The sequence below is a fragment of the Acinonyx jubatus genome, chromosome C2 (assembly GCF_027475565.1).
Source record: "Acinonyx jubatus isolate Ajub_Pintada_27869175 chromosome C2, VMU_Ajub_asm_v1.0, whole genome shotgun sequence".
Classification (NCBI taxonomy): Eukaryota; Metazoa; Chordata; class Mammalia; order Carnivora; family Felidae; genus Acinonyx; species Acinonyx jubatus.
The window spans coordinates 79513488-79534257 of NC_069384.1; the positions used below are offsets into that span (position 1 = coordinate 79513488).

General features: G+C 42.0%; 1 long non-coding RNA gene across 1 annotated transcript; it reads right to left on the reverse strand.

The window, feature by feature from the left end:
* Positions 1 to 1421: 1421 nt before the first annotated feature.
* LOC128315223 (uncharacterized) lies at positions 1422 to 15686 on the reverse strand. The gene is made up of 2 exons (XR_008297770.1): positions 15608 to 15686; positions 1422 to 1753 (listed from the first exon to the last, which is right to left on the reverse strand). It is a non-coding gene; the product is annotated as an uncharacterized LOC128315223 (long non-coding RNA).
* Positions 15687 to 20770: the final 5084 nt, after the last annotated feature.

Consider the following 20770-nt stretch of genomic DNA (forward strand, 5'->3'; position numbering starts at 1 on the left):
GCTGAGCAATCTTGGGCAAGTGACCTAATCTCTCTGTGCCTCAACTTTCCCATAGTAAAGCATGAATAGTACTATAGAGAGGAAATGAGCTAATCCATGTAACGTACTTTAAGAAGTGCCAGCACAGGGTAAATACTCAAAGGACATGACCATAACTGTTATTCTTAGCAACCACATTATTAGAGAAGAAATTAGTATTTGATGAGTGTGTGTGTATATGTGTATATATATATGTATATATATATATATGTATATATATGTATATATATGTATATATATATGTATATCCTTAATATGCCATCAAGTGATATTTAATGAATAAATGAATGAATGATGGAATGAAATTGAATGAATGCAGTCAGAATCAGAGAAGGAAGGGATTTTTGCAGGCTGAAGTGCTCAGGGAAGGTGTCCTAGCAGGGGCCAGACCTGAGCCAGGCATGTAAGGAAGTGTGAGATAGGGGCCACCGGGGTGGGTCAGTTGGTTAAAGGTCTGATTCTTGGTTTCAGCCCAGGTCATGATCTCACAGTTCATGGGTTAGAGCCCCGAGTCAGGGTCCACAGCTAGTAGCACGGAGGCTGCTTGAGATTCTCTCTTTCCCTCTCTCTCTCTGCTCCTCCGTGCTTGCACTGTCTCTCTCTCAAAATAAATAAATAAACATTAAAAAAAAAAGGCGGGGGCGGGGGGAAGTGTGAGATCAACGCAAGATGAAACAGGAAGAGGAGAAAAATATTTACACTTTCAGAAGCTCTCTTAGACAAAGACTTAATATCTAAAGATGTTTATTGAAGTGGTTTTTTTTCTTTAAAATATTGAAAAAAGCCCACACGGCCAGTGAGACAGTCAAACACAATTTGATAAATCTATAAAATAAATTACTTGTAATCCATTAAAGTATTTTCAAACAAGAGTGAATAACAAATATGCTCAGATTATAAGACTCCAGGAACACCTGGGTGGCTCACACGGTTAAGCGTCTGACTTCGGCTCAGGTTTGTGAGTTCGAGCTCTGTGTTGGGCTCTGGGCTGACAGCTCAGAGCCTGGAGACTGCTTCAGATTCTGTGTCTCCCCCTCTCTCTGCCCTTCCCCCACTTGTGCTCTGTCTCTCTCTATCAAAAATAAAGCAATGTTAAAAAAAAATTATGAGTCCAAAAGAACCACCACACATTATACACAGTACAATCTCAGCTGAGTAAAAATTCCATTTGCATATAAAAAGAAAGGAAATTACCAAAATGTTGGAAGGAAGGAATGTGGATACTTTTGTTCCTTTAAATCTTTCTTAGTTTTTCAAATTGTCTACAGTGGGTATGCATTATTTTAATAATTGTGTTTGTTTTTAGTTATGGTAAAATATAAAATTTGCCATTTTAACTGTTAGGGTGGCCGGTGATGCGGACAGCAAAGAACTGTACAGAGTAGACTAACAAGCGTGACAGAGTTTATTCACTCTCGAAGGAAGGAGAGAGGCCAGACATCAAGAGAGATGTTGGCTCCCAGTCTCTGTTAGGCTGGGCCTCTTAAGTGGTTTGTAGGATGTGGGAGGGTTGTAGCTGTGGTCTTGGGGGAGGCTGTGTAGGAAGGGGGTTGACACTTGGTCAGATAGAGAAGGAGGTGACAAGTTATGGGGGCAGGAGGGGGCCGGCGGTGAATCTGTCTGGGGCTCATCCAGGATGTGAGTTGTGGTCGGGCCAGAGAAGAATATGTTCTGGAGTGGTAGCTTATTTTCTGAGAATGAGTGGCACCATGACCTAGAAAAACAAAGAGTTAGGGCCAAGTACAGACACCTGTGAGTGTTGTCTGTAAGCTTGGCTGGGGAAAGGGCTTTGAATAGAACCCTTTTATGAACCGTGTTTATGTGTCCAGTACAACTAATAGTATTATTTTTTAAGTCTTGTATATTTCTCAGGTGAACAAGGTGCCCAGGCCCGGGGCCTTGTTCACACTGCTGTCCTGTTACGATGGTCCCACAGAAGCTGAGGGGAAGCATGGCCGCTGCCCATGTCCGAACACCCCGACTGACCCCTTTGCCCTGGGAAGCACCATCATGATTTTGGAGCATGTTCCTGCCTGCTGAGGGCTGGCACTTCGGCCCTCCAGTGTGGAGAATCACTCCTCCCTAAAGTCAGGGTGTTAACACGCTTGTCATGTCTGGACAACGAGCGGCCTGCCCCGTCCCCAGGCCTCTTCATTTTGTCTCTGGTGTTGCTCCACACAAATGCAACATTCAGCCATTTCTTCCAATGCTCACAAACCGGGGGAGGGCAGGGGATTCCCTCAGGCTCCAGAATCCCAAAAAAGTCCCTTGTGCCTCCTGGAAAGTACAAAAAGTGGGGATACGGAGGCTCTTCACCTACTTCTGAAGGCTTGGCCTCGTGCTGCGGCTTGTACAGTGAATCACCACAGAGTTAGAGAGAACACCTTGTGAAATAGAAGCCTGGCCAGAGGGAAGAGCTACCTGGCCACAGGCCTGTGTGTCTGCTACATGCCCACATTCAAGGAGAAAATGCCCGTCTTGGGGCTTATCCTCAGTTTCCCTCTAATTCCACCATGCCTTATATCCATTCTCTTCCATTTTCATGAGTCTCATTCATTTACCCAGCAATCATTATTTACCCCTTTCATGTGCCAGGGACTAAGTTAGGGATGAGATACTGACACCTAAGATAATGGCAATAATCTTTTTCTTTTAATTCTTTTTAGTGTTTATTTATTTTTGAGAGAGACAGAGTGCGAGCGGACGAGGGGCAGAGGGAGAGGGAGACACAGAATCTGAAGCAGGCTCCAGGCTCTGACCCATCAGCACAGAGCCCAACGCAGGGCTCAACCCCACAAACTGTGAGATCATGACCTGAGCCAAAGTCGGATGCGTAACCGACTGAAACACTCAGGCACCCTGATAATGGCAATAATCTTATACACTGCCAAGCACTGGGCTGCAAAGTTTTATCTGCCCTACCCCAGTTCACCCTTATAAAAACTTCACAAAGAAGGGACTGTTCCCCCATTTTACAGATAACAGACCTGAGGCTCAGGAAAGATAAGACATTTGCGCAGAAGAACTTCTGGGTAAAGATGGCAAAATAGCTCGAGCTTAGAACATCTCTCTCTCCCCACATTTAACACAATGAACAGCAAAAGTGAAAACCACAAAACAGTGAAAGAAATTATCAGTAAATTCTAACAAGCACCTACCAGACCATGCTTTTCCCACAGATAATGGCTATACACTCAGGATCAAATACAATTAGTGACAATCTGAAGGCACAAGAGACTAAACAGAAGCAAACAGAACCTGGAGGGGAGTCAAATTTTGCTAGAAAGACATGGAAGGAGTTACCTATGCTTGTAGTTTTCAGCCTGTGAACAGGCTGAAGTCTCTGCCATGAGGGTTGCCTCAAGCTTTAATTTCAAAAAAATCCAGAGTCTTTTTGGCCTCAAGAACCAGAGGACAGAGTATGCTGGAGAACAAGGAGAAAGGGGAAATATTGGGAAGGAACGGTCCAAAGAGAGAAAGCCCCAAATTCTGTGTGTAAACTCTGACCAGATCCCAAACCACTTGAGGATAAATCAGACCCCAAGTAACCAAGCCAAAGACAGGGGAAATGAGCTGAGTTCGGTTGCTCCCCAAAGGGCAGTTTTGCAGTTTGGACCTGCCTAAGTTAATTTGCTTCCTAAACCAAAAATCTCAACATTCTCAGAGCACTCCAACAGGATCTAGAATCTCCATAATGTGAAATTCATATGCCTATGATATAATGCAAAATGAGTCAATATACAAAGAACCTGAGAATATAATTTCAGGCTTAAAAGAAAAGACAATCAACTGACACCAACCCCAATATAATCCAGATGTTAGGATTAGAAAAGGATTGTCAAGCAGCTATTATAATTCTGCTCCGTGAAGTCAAGGAAAATATACTTTCAATGGATGAAAGGCAGGAAATCACCGATGAGAAAAAGAAACTATACCTTAAAAGAACCCATGAAAATTCTAGAACTGAAAAACACAGTATGTGAAATCATAAATTTCTGGAAGAACTTAACGAAAAGAGTTAAAGAAGCTGAAGCTAGATCAATAGAAACTTTCTAATCTGAAGAACGGAAAGAAAAAACATGGGAAAATATGAACAGAGTGCCAGGGACCTGTAGAATAATGTAAAAAATGTCTGCATATGTGTAATTTGATTTCTAAAAGTGGAAGAAAGAGAGAATGGGTCCAGAAAAACATATTTGAAGAAATAATGGCTTCAACATTTCCCAATTTATAGAAAGACATACATTTATGGATTCAAGAAGTTCAGTGAATCCCAAGCAGCATTAAGTGTAAACAAAGACACACATGGGCAAACCTGCTCAAACTGCTAGAAACAAAAGTAAGGAGAAGCTTTTGAAAGCAGCCGGGTGTGGGGGGGCGGGGGGGGTGTTGGGGAAGATACATCACATAGTGGGAGAGTCATATGAGTCACTGCTGAATTCTTATTAGAAATAATGGGCCCCAGAAGACAGTGGAACATCTAGGGGAAGGGTAGAAGAGGCCCTTAGCAACCAAGAATTCTATATTCCTTGAAATTATCCTTTCAAAAAGAAGGCAAAGTAAAAACATCTTTAAAAATCCACCAGCAGTAACAAGGAAAGAAGTTCAACTTTATGCCAGGAACGTTGAAAAGAAAAAAACAAAGGAAGACAGGAGCAAAGAATTCTGAGGCAGTGCCAGAGCATCATAAGTAATCTCATCATTCCTTCCCTAGAAGTGGTATGGAGGAAACCAGGTGAAATGGCAAAATCCTGATAACATTCAGGAACTGGCCTGCCCCATTCCCATTTGGAGAGAATATGACCGAGTAAATGAAAAGGCATCTTGGAAAAAAGTCACAAAAAAAACACTTGGGAGCAGAAGCCCCTATACACCACCGCAGAACCATGACCATGACCAAGACCATGACCAAGACCTTGACCATGACCATGACCTTGACCATGACCTTGACCATGACCTTGACCATGACCATGACCATGACGAGTGAAGAAGGGCACCAGCACTTGACAGTTTCCATATCACTGTGCTAGGTTGGGGGCATGCCCACGGGAGTGGTATACACACCCAGCTGGGTGGCATGGGTACTGAAACTGGATGTTTTCATGGTTCTCAGAAAAAGCACAGTTGCACACAGTCCCACCCACCCCTCTCCCATGTCCTGAAACTATGGAGAAGTAGACAGCAGGCACCCCACCACAGCCCTCCAGCTACGGTTCTGATGGGAAGGTAACTGAGTTTTAAATAACATAGAAAGCTTTCAAAAAGAAGTCACCCATATTTTATATCAAGCCAAATAATCCATGTTAGTCACAGGCTAAATAAAAAAGAAATAAGACAGAAACTCTGAAAACATTCCACACAGAGAAAAAAAAAAATCAATCCAGTCTGAAAGAACACCTAGCCCAAACCAAGCAACAGAGGTACACTGTGTGAATTCATCACTTTTCAGACATATATATTCTAATAAAGAATATGACTTTATGGGCGCCTGGGTGGTTCAGTTGGTTGAGCATCCAACTCTTGCTCTCAGATCAGGTAATGATCTCTCTCTCTCTCAAATAAATATTTTTTAAAAAGAATGTGACTTTAATAAAATAAGAACACAAAGACAAAAGTACTAAATTACAGCATGAAATTAAAAGGGAGATTAAAATGTTAAAGACAAAGTGTCAGGCAAAATCTTCATTCAGATCTAGCAAATCACTTTCAAAAATAAACATGTAACATAAGAGGTGTGGCTAAACATCAAATTATTTTAATGGATGGAAAACTTTATATAGTCATAATGAATATTGAAGGAAAGAACATTAAATTTAAAGCAATTAAAGAATAGATGACGAAGACAATCTAACACGAAAATTATTGATGTCCTAGGAGTGAAGAGTTGCAATAATTAAGGAAATAAACTGTAATACAGGAAAATATGATAGAGAAAAATTTCTCCAAAGTGTGAGAATTCAACCTTTTAATCAAAAAGATGTACTGTTTTCCAATAACATTGATAGAAAAAGATATTTAGATTTATGCTTGCCAACTTAAGTGGAAGGATTAAAAAAATAAGAGTTCTTTGGCTATCCAGGAAAAAAATCCAATCATCTATAAGGATGAGAAATCAGATTTCCCACTGCAATGATCAATGGAAGAGGACAGTAGAGTAATATCTGCAAAGTTCCAAGGGAAAGAAAGAAGTGACCTCAAAACATTACATCCCATCAAAATGTCATTCAAAGGCAGACATTCTCAAATATGCAAGAACTCAAGGACTATAGCATGCGTGCACTAGCCCATCTTGAAAACACAAACTCAACTTGCTCAAGAGTTAAATCAGAATAAAGCAAGTCAGAAACAAAAACGCTGGCCAAAACCCTGGTGGTGAGCATCCAATCCACTTAAATATAAAAGCAAAGTTAAATAATAGAAAAGTGACAGCACGGAATGGAACGGAACAGAATGGTCATAACCTTTACTAAGAAATGACACTGACCAGCAAAGACTGGTAAGAGGGGAGAAAGAGGCAGAGAGAAGTGCATGGCATTAGTCTCATATCTTCTAGCAGGCCATCAGTTGCTGGTATTTAAACTTAAGATGTGATGGTCCAACTTTTCATGGTTTTTATCAGCCTTTTTCCCCCCTTAATCTTAGCACAGGAGGCAGATACCAAGGAATAGTTGCAAACATTTATAGATGTTTACCATATGCTTACTGCTCTAGACTCTTTACGGATTAATTTATTTAATCCCATCCATAACCCCATAAAGTATAGTCTATTACCAGCCTCATTTTACAAAAGAGGAAATAAAACACAGAGAAGTTAACTAACCAACCCACAGCTAACAAGTCATGGAATCAGAATTGAAACCCCGATAATCTGACTCCCCAGTCCATGTACTTGTTGCTCAGTGAGCATGTGAAGTGGCCAGAGTGAGACATTCAGCTTCTGTTTGTCTAAATAAACTGTGTGTATCCAAGCACGGCATCCACGTGGGTCAGTACACAGCCTGCTGGGCCCAGGTGAGGGTCCTGCTCTACGAGAGGTTTAGGGACACCTGGGTGGCTCAGTCGGTTAAGCATCCGACTTCGGCTCAGGTCATGATCTCACAGTCCGTGAGTTCAAGTCCCACATCCGGCTCTGTGCTGACAGCTCAGAGCCTGGAGCCTGCTTTCGAATCTGTCTCCCTGTCTCTCTGCTCTTCCCCTACTCACGCTCTTTCTCTCTCTCTCAAAAATAAATAAACACTAAAAAATATATAATAATAAAAAAATAAAAGCTTTCAAAAAAATTAGACTTTTGGAAAAATTTTGCTCACCAATGTACTTACCAATTTTTTTTTTTTTTAAGCTCTGTACCCAATATGGGACTTGAACTTACAGCCCTGAGATCAAGAGTCATATGCCCTACTGACTGAGCAAGCCAGATGCCCCTGTGTTTACCAGTTCTTAAAGATTTTCCAGATGAGGTGGTAGCTATGGGTTGAATTGTAGCTCCCCAAAAGACATATTTATGTCCTGACCCCCGTATCTATAAATGTGACCTTATTTGAAAATAGGCTCTTTGCAAATGTGATCAATTTTAAAAGAGACCGTACGGGATCAGGGTGGCCCTATAAGTAAAAAGAGATTTGTAAACATAAACACAAGCACACACAGGGAATGAGGCTGTGTAAAGATGAGGTAGAGACTGAGGTCAAGTCAAATCAAGCCAAGAAATGTTAAGGACTTCCAGCAATGACCAAAGCTGGGAGATGGACGTGAAACAGATTCTCCCTCGGTGCCTTGAGAAAAATCCAACGCTGCCAACACCTTAACTTCAGACTTCTACCCTCCAGAGATGTGAGAGAACAAGTTTCTGTCATTTTAAGCCACCCAGTGTGTGGTACTTTGTTATACCAGCCCTAGAAAACGAATACAAGGATGATAACACCAAATGTGACTATTTGATAGTGTGAAGTGTGGCATGTGAAAGATGTGCATGACTCATTGAACTGGTATTTCCAAAAACCCAGTGTATAATGTCACAAAATCATGCACGTAAAGGAGCCATTCAAAGTGTAAAATGGCCTGATACATTGCAGTATAACAGGGTACAAAAAGTTCTCTGTAAGGTGTCAGAATTCACATTGCAGCTATAACCTTTAAGAAACTATCACTCATCCTTTGATCAAAGGAAACTATCCACAATTAGCTGAAAAGGCTGCTAAAACCCCCTTCCCTTGTCCAACTATTTATCAGTCTAAGGCTGGGTTTTCTCCGTATATTTCAACCCAAATAATGTATTCCAACAGATTGAATGCAGAAGCAGATATGATAACCCATCTGTCTTCTATTAACCTAGCCATTAAAGAGATTTGCAAAAAGATGTAAAACGATGCAACTCGTCCCAAGAATTTTTTTTTTTTTTTTTTTTTTGCTTTGAAAATGGAGTTACTTTCATGAACGGAGTTACTCATGTTAATGTGTGATGGGTCTATGATTATTTTAAATCACTATCTCAAAATTTCTCATTTAATTTCTAATACAATAAACATCTTTTTTTAAAATTTTTTTTAGTGTTTATTTATTTTTGAGAGAGGGAGAGAGACAGAGTGTGAGCGAGGGAGGAGCAGAGAGAGAGGGAGACACAGGATCCAGAGCAGGCTCCAGGCTCTGAGCTGTCAGCACAGAGCCCGATGCGGGGCTCGAACCCACAAACCGTGAGATCATGACCTGAGCCGAAGTCAGATGCTCAAGCAACTGAGCCACTCAGGCACCCCTCTAGTACGATAAACATCTTTAAATATGGCTCATTGCCAAAGCATAAGAGACTCTTAAAAACTGAGAACAAACTGAGGGTTGATGGGGGGTGGGAGGGAGGGGAAGGTGGGTGATGGGTATTGAGGAGGGCACCTTTTGGGATGAGCACTGGGTGTTGTATGGAAACCAATTTGACAATAAACTTCATATATTAAAAAAAAAACAAAAACAATAAATAAATAAATAAATAAATAAATAAACATGGCTCACGTATATAGGAGCTTTGGGGGGATCCTTGATGATTTTTAAGCCTAAAAGAATCCAGAGACCCAAAATTTTACTAGGTTACAAGGTAAAAACAATAAGATTTGGCAAATGTTTGGTGGAGATGGAGAGAGAGAGAGAGCAGTCTTGTTCTACTCTCCTGATGGGGATTATGTCAAGAACAGGCTTTCAAGGAGAGATGATGTTTCACTGGGAGAGCAGGTTAGAAACCAGTCTATGAATCAGAAAAAGATTATGGGGGTTGGGGGGAGAACCTTTGCAGGAAAGAGTGTCACAGAAACCAAGCAAGGTAGAATTTTCACGAAGGGAAGTGTTCAATAGAAGCAAAAACTCTAAAGATATTCAACGGGGTCATTACTGACCAGCTGGCAGCGGTTCTAGAAGAGGAGAAGTCAAAGAGGCAGCTGGTCTGGTCTGCTCTTAAGTAACTAGCTGGAGGTCAGGCAGAAGTGAGAAGAGTCATGTTTAGTGGTGGGTGAGAACAAGGCCAGAGGAGAAGCAGAAATTCAAAATTCAGAAAAGGGAAGCATAAACAACAGCACAAGGTTCCCCAAGAAGCCCAGAGGATAGGATTTTCTAGAGCTCAGAAGACCGTGGGGCATAGAAGGAAAGCCTGAAGGGCTTTTGAACCCAACTATGTGATTCAAGTCTTGCTGGTGTCATTTGCTTTAAGTGCTAGGGAGTGAATATTTATGTCCTCCCAAAAGTCGTACCTGGAAACTCCAACCTCCTCCAAATCCCCAGAGTGATGGTATTTAGGGATGAGACCTGGGGAGATAATTAGGTCAGATCAAGAGTGAGCCCTCTTGAATGGGATTAGTGCCTTTTTTTTTTTAAGTTTATTTATGTATTTTGAGAGAGAGAAAGAGAGAGAGAGAGAGCATGAACAGGGGAGGGCAGAGAGAGAGGGAGACAGAGAGGATACCCAGCAGGCTCTGCGCTGCCAGCCTGGAGCCCAATGCTGGGCTCAAATTAACGAATTGCGAGATCATGACCTGAGCTGAAATCAAGAGTTGGAAGCTTAACTGACTGAGCCAGCCAGGTGCCCCTGCCTTTGAAAAAAGAGACCGGGGAATTTGCTTCTCTCTCTCCTTATCCCTGACCCCCTTCCCCCATGTGAAGATACAACGAGAAGACAGTTGTCTGCACACCAAGAAGCAGGTTCTCACCAGATACCAAATCTTCCAACACCTTCATCCTGGACCTCCTAGCCTTGGAGCTAGGAGGAATAAATATTGTTGTTTCGGCCACCCAGTGTATGGCATTTTGTTCTAGCAGCGGGAGCTGAGACACTAAATAAGGGATTGACAAGCTACCTAAGCTCTCTGCACCTTAATTTCCCCTGCTAGGAACAGAGAGAGCGATAGTATACACCTTCAAGGGGTTTCATAAAGGCCGCATGAGTTAACACGCATCAAGAATTTAAAATTCTGCCTGCCAGTTGGAACACACGTGACCAATTGCTGTCACTGCTAAGATGGAAAGGAAGGGAAAATGGTGGCGTCCACCATTGGTCGTCAAAGTCGGTAGGTGGGAGAGACGGAGCAGAGATGGCTCCTGCCTGATATCCCTACTCTTTTCTGGAGTACTTAGGAGGAAGCAGGTGGTCTAGTCGGAGTTTAAGGAAGGTGACATGATTCTAAAATACGACTCAGTGGGACGGAAACAAAATTGTTCTCTTTTTCGACTACTGTCTTCAACCACACTCTCAAATCCTCCTTTCTGGTTTATAAAAAGGCAGGTTAAAACTTCAAACTCACCCCCGCCCAGGCTGGAGCTGGGATTCCGATGACGGACAACACTTCCAGTTGAGGGGCGGGCAGGAGGGAGAGGGGTAAGAGCAAACGTCGTGCTCCCTAACCCCGCCTTGTCCTACCCCTATCCGTGGCAGCATCTGCCTCTCTGGCTAACGCTGGCCGGGCCCGCTTGTCCTCTGTGTGGCAGGTGTCCAAGAGCTGAGTCACCCTCTGGTGAGGGACCCCAGGTGGGAGCTTGCTCCACTCCTCCACCCCCCAGTGCTCACACCCAGCAACCTGCCCCAACCTTATTAGGGATCGACACCTATGAAAGGAAGACTGAGGAGGTCGGATCCGGCCCGGAACAAGGTGAACCCTGATGCAAAAGCTCCAAGAACCTGGTGGGTGGCCCTGCAGTGAGGACGTCTGTCGTGCCTCCGATGGGGCACAGAGGTCCAGGGCTTTGTACCCGCACTTCACTCGGTCACTAGTCACGGGCTCCCCAGGAAGGGTGTGACCACCCAGCAGGCCGCCTGCCTGCTGACCAGTCCCTGCAGCTGGTCAGCAAGGCTTCCCTCGGAGGGAGTCTAGACAGCCCATCTCTGTGACAGCCACCCCACACTCCCCTCCGGCTTTGAGGCTTGCCTGCCTCTCCCACCTCTACAGAATCTGAGAGCCCAGGAAGTTTGCCAGCAAGTCTTCGGAGAAGGAAGCAGGAAGAAGTGTAAATTTTGGAAATGCTCTTTATCTGTAATTGTAGCCCCGAGCACCCATAATTAGAAAGGCAAATTTACTTCTAAAGAAATCGCACAGCAATTCCCTGGTAAGAGACATTTTGGGGATTTTTCTGCTGTGCTAAGTCTTAACTGACTCCCACCCCCACTTGAAATCATCTAAAATCAGGAGTGCTGACCATCAAGAACACAGGGGCTTCTTAAGCCTTGGACACGCCCTTGCCCATCTGGATTTGGGGCTAACACTGACCGGCTGGGCCCTTGCCCAGGAAAACGTGAATTGGACGAGAGGTAGGGTTTGAGGAATAATTTGTATGATTACCTGCAAGTCTCTTTGAGGGTCATTTTAAGAATCCAGAGACTGGCACATTGCCAAGGACCCCAAAAATGTTTGTGGAAGGAAACTTCTTCGCGAATCTGGTCCTATCACGAAATGTATCTGGGATGAGCACAACTCTCAGTTAACCACTCTGCCCTCCCTCATTAAGCTCCTGTTAAAGGGAAAGAGGATTTTATTATTAGGAAGATGGATAGGCAGGCAGTGACTAGGAGAGGGCGAGAGACGAGCGGAGGCATTTCCAGAAAGATAGCTTCTCATCCCCATATATGACAGAAAGGCTTGCATAAAAGCTCTCGGGCTCTTGTTTCATTGTCGATAACCCTGAGTTAGCTACTTATCATTTGTAAGTGTGCAAACTGAGCATATTCTTATCACATAAATTACGCGGCGCTCTATAAGGATCGAGATAGTAGGTAAAGTGCTTAGCCAGCATGACACTCGAGGTGGGGTGACTAGAGTTGTTCATAGGAACAGAGGGCCGTGTTTCACCACAGGGGAAGAATGGCAGGAGAGAAGAGGCAATGAAATCCGGAACAGAGAGGTCCTTTCCTCGGGCAGAAAACAAAGGTACGTGGTTACCAGTCATTTATTTGTGCAGTCATTCATTCAAGATATTCACTGAGTGGCTGCTGTGTGCCAGACTGACTCTAGGTGCTTGGGATTCATTTGTGAACAAGACAGGCGAAGAGTCTTGCCCTCAGGGAGCTTACGTTCTAGAGGAGAAAGCAGACAATAAAAGCATACAGTGATGAGGAGAGGAGGGCTGCTGGCTGCAGAGGAAAAAAGAAACCCAAAAGGAGAGCATGAAGGGAAATCAGGACTGAAGGAGTGAAGTGGAACAGAGGGAAGGAGGCTGTGAAGGTAAATACATTAGCAAGGTAGGTGGGGTGCTTAAGGAAGTGAGCCAGAGCAAAATTGTACAGGTGAGGACCACTGGGAATCGTGGGGAGAGCAGCCCCAAAGCTACAGCAGAGCTTGGAGGCGGGAGCCTTCCAGAACAGGCTCTCCGGGGACAGCAGGGGAGCCAGGGTGGTGGGGCCACTGAGCAAGGGGCAGAGAGCACAGAGGAGCCACTTTGAAGGATGACAGACAGATGGCACTGGCTTTGTAGCCGCTCTGACTTTGCTTTTGCTCTGAGTGAAACGGGAACCTTTGCAGGATTCTGAACAGAGGAGTGACAGTATCTGACTTTAAAGGGGTTATACTGGCTGTGACGGGAGACCCATAAGAGGAACTTCTACCACTGTTCTATAATGGTTGATTCAAAGGAATCTGTTCCCAGATAGATCACTTAGCTTATATGGGACAAGTCCCAGCAGGTAGTGGCTGGGATTGCACAAAGCAAATGCTTTCTTAGGTGAGAGAAACGCAAAAGGATGCAGATCCAGACTTTTCAGGCTTATTTTAATGCATAAGCCACTCATCTTCAGCAAAGAAAAGAAGACATGTTTAACACGCAGACAAAAAAAGAAAGATTGAGAGAAAAACTTCGTCCTTTATTTTTACCCAATTAGGATTTTAAATAGGTATTACCTGCATAGGATACTTCAAAGTTACAAAGGGTGGAAGGGTGTCTTTTCCTTTATCTGTTGCCTGTGCAATGCTTCCCTTCCATGTTCCATGGAAGCAAACCTGGTCACCATTGGCTGGGTAGCCTCCGAGGGCCACATACAAGAGTAAATGTGTACCTTATTGTTAGGGACTAAATTGTGTCATCCCATCCCCCAAGTTCATATGTCAAAGTCCCAACCCCCAGTATTCAGAACATGATTGTATTTGGAGATAGGATCTTTAAGAGGTAATTAAGGTTAAATGAGGTCATTGGCATGGGCCCTAATCCAATATAACTGGTGTCCTTATAAGAACACAAGATCAGGACACAGACATGAGGAGAGACCAGGAAAAGACACAGGGGGAAGATGGCCATCAGCAAACCAAGGAGAGAGGCCTCAGAAGAAACCGACCCTGTGGCATCATGATCTCAAACCTCCAGCCCCCAGAACTGTGAAAAATAAAGGAAATAAATAACTCTGTTGTTTAAGGCAGTCTGTAGTACTTTGTAACCATGGTCCTAGCAAACTGATACACTTCTGTATACCTTAGGGAGCAGTGTATATATACTGCATATATATATATATATATATATATATATATATATATACACACACACTGTATATGTGTGTATATATATATACACACTGTATATGTGTATATATACACACACTGTATATGTGTGTGTGTGTATATATATATATATATATATATATAGTGAACTGAATCTTGTTTCTCCCCAAAATCCATATGTGGAAATCTAACCCCCAAGATGATGGTCTTAGGAGGTAGGGCCTTTGGGAGGTGATTAGGTCAAAAATGAGGTTGGAGCCCTCATGAATGGGATTAGTGTCCTTATAAGAGACGAGAGAGCTAGCTCACTCTTCAGACACAATGAGAGGTCAGCAGTCTGCAGCCTGGAACAGGGTTCTTGGCAGATTCTGACCATGCTGACTCCCTGATCTGACTGCCAGCCTCCAGAACTGTGAGGAATACATTTCTGTTTCTTACAAGTCACCCCATCTATGGTGCTTTGTTATAGCAGCCCGAATTGATTAAGCTGTGCATTTTTTTCCACAATTTGAACAGATTATATATACTATTATGCACTTTGATTTTTTTCATTTAAAACTGCATCTTAGAGATCACTCCAGGCCAGTATATATGGAGTTGCTTTATTCTTTTTAAAGACTGCAGAGTTTTCCACAACATGGATTTCAGTAGGCTCTATGCCCAACATGGGGTTCGAACTCACAACCCTGAGAGCAAGAGTTACATGCTCTACCAACTGAACCAGCCAGGTGCCCCAGCATGGATATTTAATAATTAAATTATTTAACCCTTTATTAATCAGTATTCAATTGTTTCAAAACTTTTGCTATTACCCAAAACATGTCACAAGGAATAACTTTGTATACACGGTCATTTCACACATGTGTTTGATGTAAGTAGGCGAGATTCTTAGAAGTAGAACCACTTCTCTGAAAATAAATTTTTTAAATTTTTTTTATGTTTTTATTTTATTTTTGAGAAAGAGAGAGACAGAGCAAGAGCAGGAGAGGGGCAGAGAGAGAGGGAGACACAGAATCTGAAGCAGGCTCCAGGCTCTGAGCTGTCGGCACAGAGCCTGATGTGGGGCTCGAACCCACGGATGGTGAGATCGTGACCTGAGCTGAAGTTGGATGCTGAACCGACTGAGCCACCCAGGTACCCCTGAAAATAAATGGATTTAAAATTTTGGCAGATATTGCCAAATTACCTTCCAAAATGACCAACGTACCCTCCAATCAGCAAAACTTTCTGTTTCCCCATAACATCACCAATATGTGGTATCATAAAACGATTTGATTGTTGCCAATATACTGGTGAAAAATAGTATGTTGTACTTATCATAGATAAAGTTAAGTGACTTTTTACAATTTTCAGTATTTTATTTAACTTAAGAATTGAAATTTTCAGCCCTTTTCTCCTCCCACCCTGCATGGAAGTCTGGGCACCATAACCACTAATCTGGCCCCAGGAGTTTGTCACCCTGTGGTATTTCAAATCCTGTTTTCCTATAGTATATGCCATTCTTTATGCCACAGGGGGCATCACAAAGGATGATCACCATCACCGTAGTTGTCTCAAGACACCCACAGTCTAGCTCAGTCAGATGACGTATAAACAAATATTTACAATTCCAAACCTACCTGGAGGAATCCAGTACGATTTCAAAGTGGAGGTGATACTCGAGGTACTTACAGAATTCGGCCAAGTCAGAAGCCATTCTAGACAGATAAAAAGGCCTAAAATTTAAAACACCGCATGCTTGGAACATCAAGTAGTCCGGTAGGACATCTAACACAATGCAGGAAAGACTGTGGTTGGACGGCCTCCCCTTCCTTGTACAGGTTTGTAAATGGGGACACTCACACTCTCTGTGGTTTATAGCTGAGGTGGCTTTCTGGCATCCACAGGTGCCTCTAATTCCACTCCATCCTACTCCAATTTCCTCTCCTGGGTTTCCTCATTCCAACCAACCAGCTCTCAAAAAGAGTTAGAAACCAAAAAAAAATTTTTTTAAATACCTGTATCATTTTTTTCTGATTAGAGTAGAAAACCTCATGCAGGCAACTGAAGGTATATAGAACACTATGAAAAAAATTTAAAGAACAAAAATACTAACTCCCAGAAGTTTTGCTGGAAATCTTTGTAGAGGTCTCCCTGAACACACACACACACACACACACACACACGATGTTAAATATATATTTCATGTAAATTATATAATATTTTTCACTAAATGATTATAGAAATTTTCCATGCCAGTGAATAGAGCACTGCATTATCCTAATTACTACCTACATAATATTTTATTCTATTAGAGCTACCAGAATTCATTGACTAATTCTCTTTTATGGACATTTAGGCTCTTATACAAACATTGCTATATTGAACAGGCTTGTATATTTATGCACATCAAGATTATTGTATTTTTGGTGTAATGATATTTTTTGATCAGTTGGCTGTTGAGCTGACCTCAAGCTAACCAGGTCTTCCCGAAAAAGGACAGTTTCTAGTCATTGCCTTAAACTCGTTTGCCTCCCTCCTTCCTGGCACAATTTTCAATTTAAGAAACGTATTCCTCCTATCATTCTCCTCCCCAAACCTCCCAGGTCTGCCTTGTGCTGGCTGGACAGCACCTCCCTCTCAGTAGGTAAAAATAGAGATATTGCTGAGATGATCATTGGTAACATTTTCTTCCCTCTCTGAGTTTTTGTGAAGTTAGAATCTGAAAGGTTCCCCCTGTGCTCTTTCTTTGAAATGTAGACATTTCGTCTTGAGCCCCCCAAAGCCTTAAGGCTTCTCTCTAGGTTTGGTGTACATTATCAAATAGCCCCTTTCACCTGCTACTCCACGTAACAGACTGTGCTGTGTATATGACGTTATTCTGCTGCTGTGTAGATTCTGGTCATTGGAAAAAATCGCACTGAATGTTTCATCTAGTCGTGAAGGATACTGAGTCTACTCAATGTCATTAGTAATTACGTTTTGCTCAGTACCAAGAACTGCCCCTGTAGATCCTACTGTAAGTCACTGTAAATCACTCCACCAATTTGAGCCTCAACTTCCTCATTTGTAAGCTAAGAAGGCTGTGCAAGAGGACCTCTGGAGTCCTTACTGCTCTTAAGGCTAGAGGGATGAACGGACGAAGCCAAAGGAATGAATGAACATATTACTCGATGGCAATCTTCTTAGGATTTTATTACCTCAACAACAGCGCAGGACCACAGTGACAGGAGTGTTCCAAGGACATCTTGAGTAGTTATGACAATAGGCACAGTAGAAAGGAGCTTTAAGGAGATAAATATTGAAGAGGTCAGAGGTGGCAAGGGAAGGGAAGCCTCAGCCTATTTACAAGGAAGAAATTTTACCCTGAATCCTGTCTCCGGTTACATCTGCAAGGTTTCAGGTTCCCCAGACTCTTCTCTTCAGTAGCCTGTCCTCAGATCACCCTGTGCATATCTGAACTGTCTCTTTCCACCCTTCCCCCAACTCAGTGGACCTCCCCACCTGGATTGGGCTACAATTCACATCCGTATACAGTGAATGAGCAAAAAGAAGTATTAGCAGTTCCAGAAAGAAATCCAGCAATGTCAATGCCTGACTGGAAGTGGCACCGTCACCATCCTGTGGGGAGTCAGCATGACAGTGGATGTTTATACTGATGTTACCATACCTCATACTATAGCCATTGACAGCCCTACAAAGATTTCAGGAAAGAGAGCTTAGGAAGAAATGATAAATTGCCAAAGGGTATGGAATTTTGATTCTCACAACATCAGATTCTCGAAAATTCTGATTCTCCAGCTTTCATATATGGCCACCCTTCTCAAAGTGTCAATCGTTTCAGCAAATCTCCTAAGAGCCGGTTCTCAACTACAAGGAACCAAAGGTAGCTTCTGCCATGGCTTGATTTCCCTGCAGCAATCGATGATGTGATGCCTATCATTATGTAGTAGTTCTGTCTGATCTACACCTCCATGTAACTGGAATCATACAGTTTTGACAATTCTGGGTCAACATAATGCTCACTCAACATAACATTTCTTAGATCAAGCTATGCTGTTGGAAGTATCAGAAGTTTGTTCCTTTTAATTGCCGAGTGGTAGTCCGCTCAGCCTATACAACAATGTGTTTATCCATTTATCTGTAGCTGAAGATTTGGGTTATTTTCAGCTTGGCTATTATGAATTACGGATAAACCAGAGACGAACATTTGTTGTGTTGGCCTCAGCCTATGGCTAGTGATGCTCTTAGCTAGGATACCTGAAGTCCTCTCCTGGGCCCATATTACTTGTAGCAGGCCCCCACAGATACTTCCCCAGCTAGAGTCAATGTTGTGGCTGGATCAGCCCCTGTGGTTCTTATTATAATTGCAGGATGCACTTTAGCAGAAACCACCAGGGGACTTTGAGCAACAAAACTTATTCCCCACAGGTCTTGGAGAGTACACGGAACAACCAAGGTCCACCCACACAGCAAGGGCATGAGTTGGTGGGTGGGGAGAGATTGAGAGAGAGAGAGAGAGAGACCTGGGGCTCTGCCTTTATTAGGGTCCCAGGGTTGGGATATCTAGAATTCCAAAGACTCACTCTTTAGTGGCTAATTTGAAGCCAAAGAGGGGGACTGGGGTATAGAAAAGGAGAAGGGGGTTCACACAAATGGGCAGTTATTTAGGTTACCCAGGGCTTTCTGAAAGAAAGAACTTCATGGGTGAGGGCAGCCCAATTTCTTATCTGGTTGTTTTGCTAGCACTTGTGACATACAGCTGGTGATGTTTATTCAAGATGGATGATTTTGAAATGGATGCCATGGCAATCAAAAGCTTAATGTCAGGCACATAAACTAAAATTAAAAAGCTTAATGTCAGAGACTTACATGACAATATTCATATACAGCTCTTTTGGTAGCAGATGTTTTCTCTTCTCTGGGTGGTATGGTAAGTGTATGTTTACTTTATAAGAGACTCCTGAACTGCTTTTCTGCAGTGGTCATATCATTTTACATTCCCAGCAACAAAGTAGGAGTGTTCCCATTGCTGTATATTCTCACAACAGTTGGCATTGTCAGCCTGTTTAATTTTAGCCATTCTGGTCCTTATGAAATGCCATTCTTCATGATTTTAGTTTATATTCCCCTGATGTTAATGAGTATATTTTCATGAGCTTAGTGAACATTCATATGTCTTTGTGAAGTATCTGCTTATATTTTTACCCTATTAAACACATTGGAGTGTTTGTCTTATTATTGAATTGTTAGGGTTCTAATATCTACGTCTGATTCTGGATAGTCTATTCTGATCTATTGATCTATATGACTATCCTTCCACCGATACCACCCTGTCTTGACTTCTATAGCCAAATAATACATCTTGAAATCAGGTAGTATAAATCTCCAATGCTTGTCAAATTCTACAAAAAGGCCCGGTGATATTTTGGTGGGGGTTGAATTGAATCTATAGACCAGTTTGGGAAGGATTGCCACCTTAAGTATACTGCAACTCCCAATCCATGAGCATATTATATCTCTCCATTTACTTACTTATTTTTTAACTTTGTCAACATGTTCTGTAATTTTAAACATAAAGGCTTTAAATAGTTTGATGTTATTACAAATTGTATTTTTAAAATGTCATCTCACTGTGGTTTTAGTTTTAATTTCCTAGATTACTAATAAGAATAATATTTTTCCATATAGTAACAAATTATATATTCTTCCATACTTTTGTTCAATTTTTATAGGACTATTTTTTAGTTCTTTATATCTTCTGAATACTAATTGTTTGTCACCAGGGATATGTGGTGCAAATATTTTCTTCCATTTTGTGGTTTGTCCCTTTCACTTTCTTTGGGGGTATTTTCCAATTAATAGTAGACTTTAATAGTACCATAATAAGATTTAAAAATCTTTTGCTTTATTATTTATGCCCTTTGAGTCTCATTTATAAAATTCTTTCTTATCTTTATATTTTTTCTAAAAATTTAAAGTTTTCTCTTTCATATTTAAGTCTTTAACTTAGAATAAACTTATGTGCATGATCCAAGGAAGAGATTCAATTTCATGGTTTTTAAAATCTACATAACCATTTATCCCAGCATCATTTATTGAATTATCTATTATTTTCCCACTGATCTGAGAAACAGCCTTCATTATGAATACAATTTTCATATATGCATGGGTTCATATCTGATTCTATTTCTTTGTCTGTTCCTGAATTAAGCCACACTGTCTTCATTGCTATAGCTTCATAATAAGTCTCATTATGTGGCCGGACAAAAATCTCCAACCATGTTCCTTTTTCAGGGAATCTTGTCTCTTCTCAGCCCTTTGCTCTCCAATAGAAATGTTAGAATCAGCCTGTCAAGTTCCATGAAAACCTTATTGGAATTTTACTGGAATAGCATTGACTCTATAGATCAATTTGAGATTTTCTTATAAATTCTTAAATTATTATCTTTTTTATAATACTGACTTTCCATGCATGAACCATGTCTTATTTTCAATCTCATCTTTTGATTTCCATCAAGCAACCCAATGTCAGGCCCAGAGGAGAAACTCAACGTATTTTGTTGAATGTATGGATTATTTTTTTTAATGTTTATTTAATTTTGAGAGAGAAAGACAGGGAGAGGGAGAGGCAGAGGCAGAGGCAGAGGCAGAGTGAGGGAGACAGAGGATACAAAGCAGGCTCAGTGCTCTCAGCACAGAGGAGCTCAAACTCACCACCTGTGAGATCATGACCTGAGCTGAAGTTGGACGCTTAACCAACTGAGTCACCCAGGCACCCCTGAATGGATTGATTATTGAAG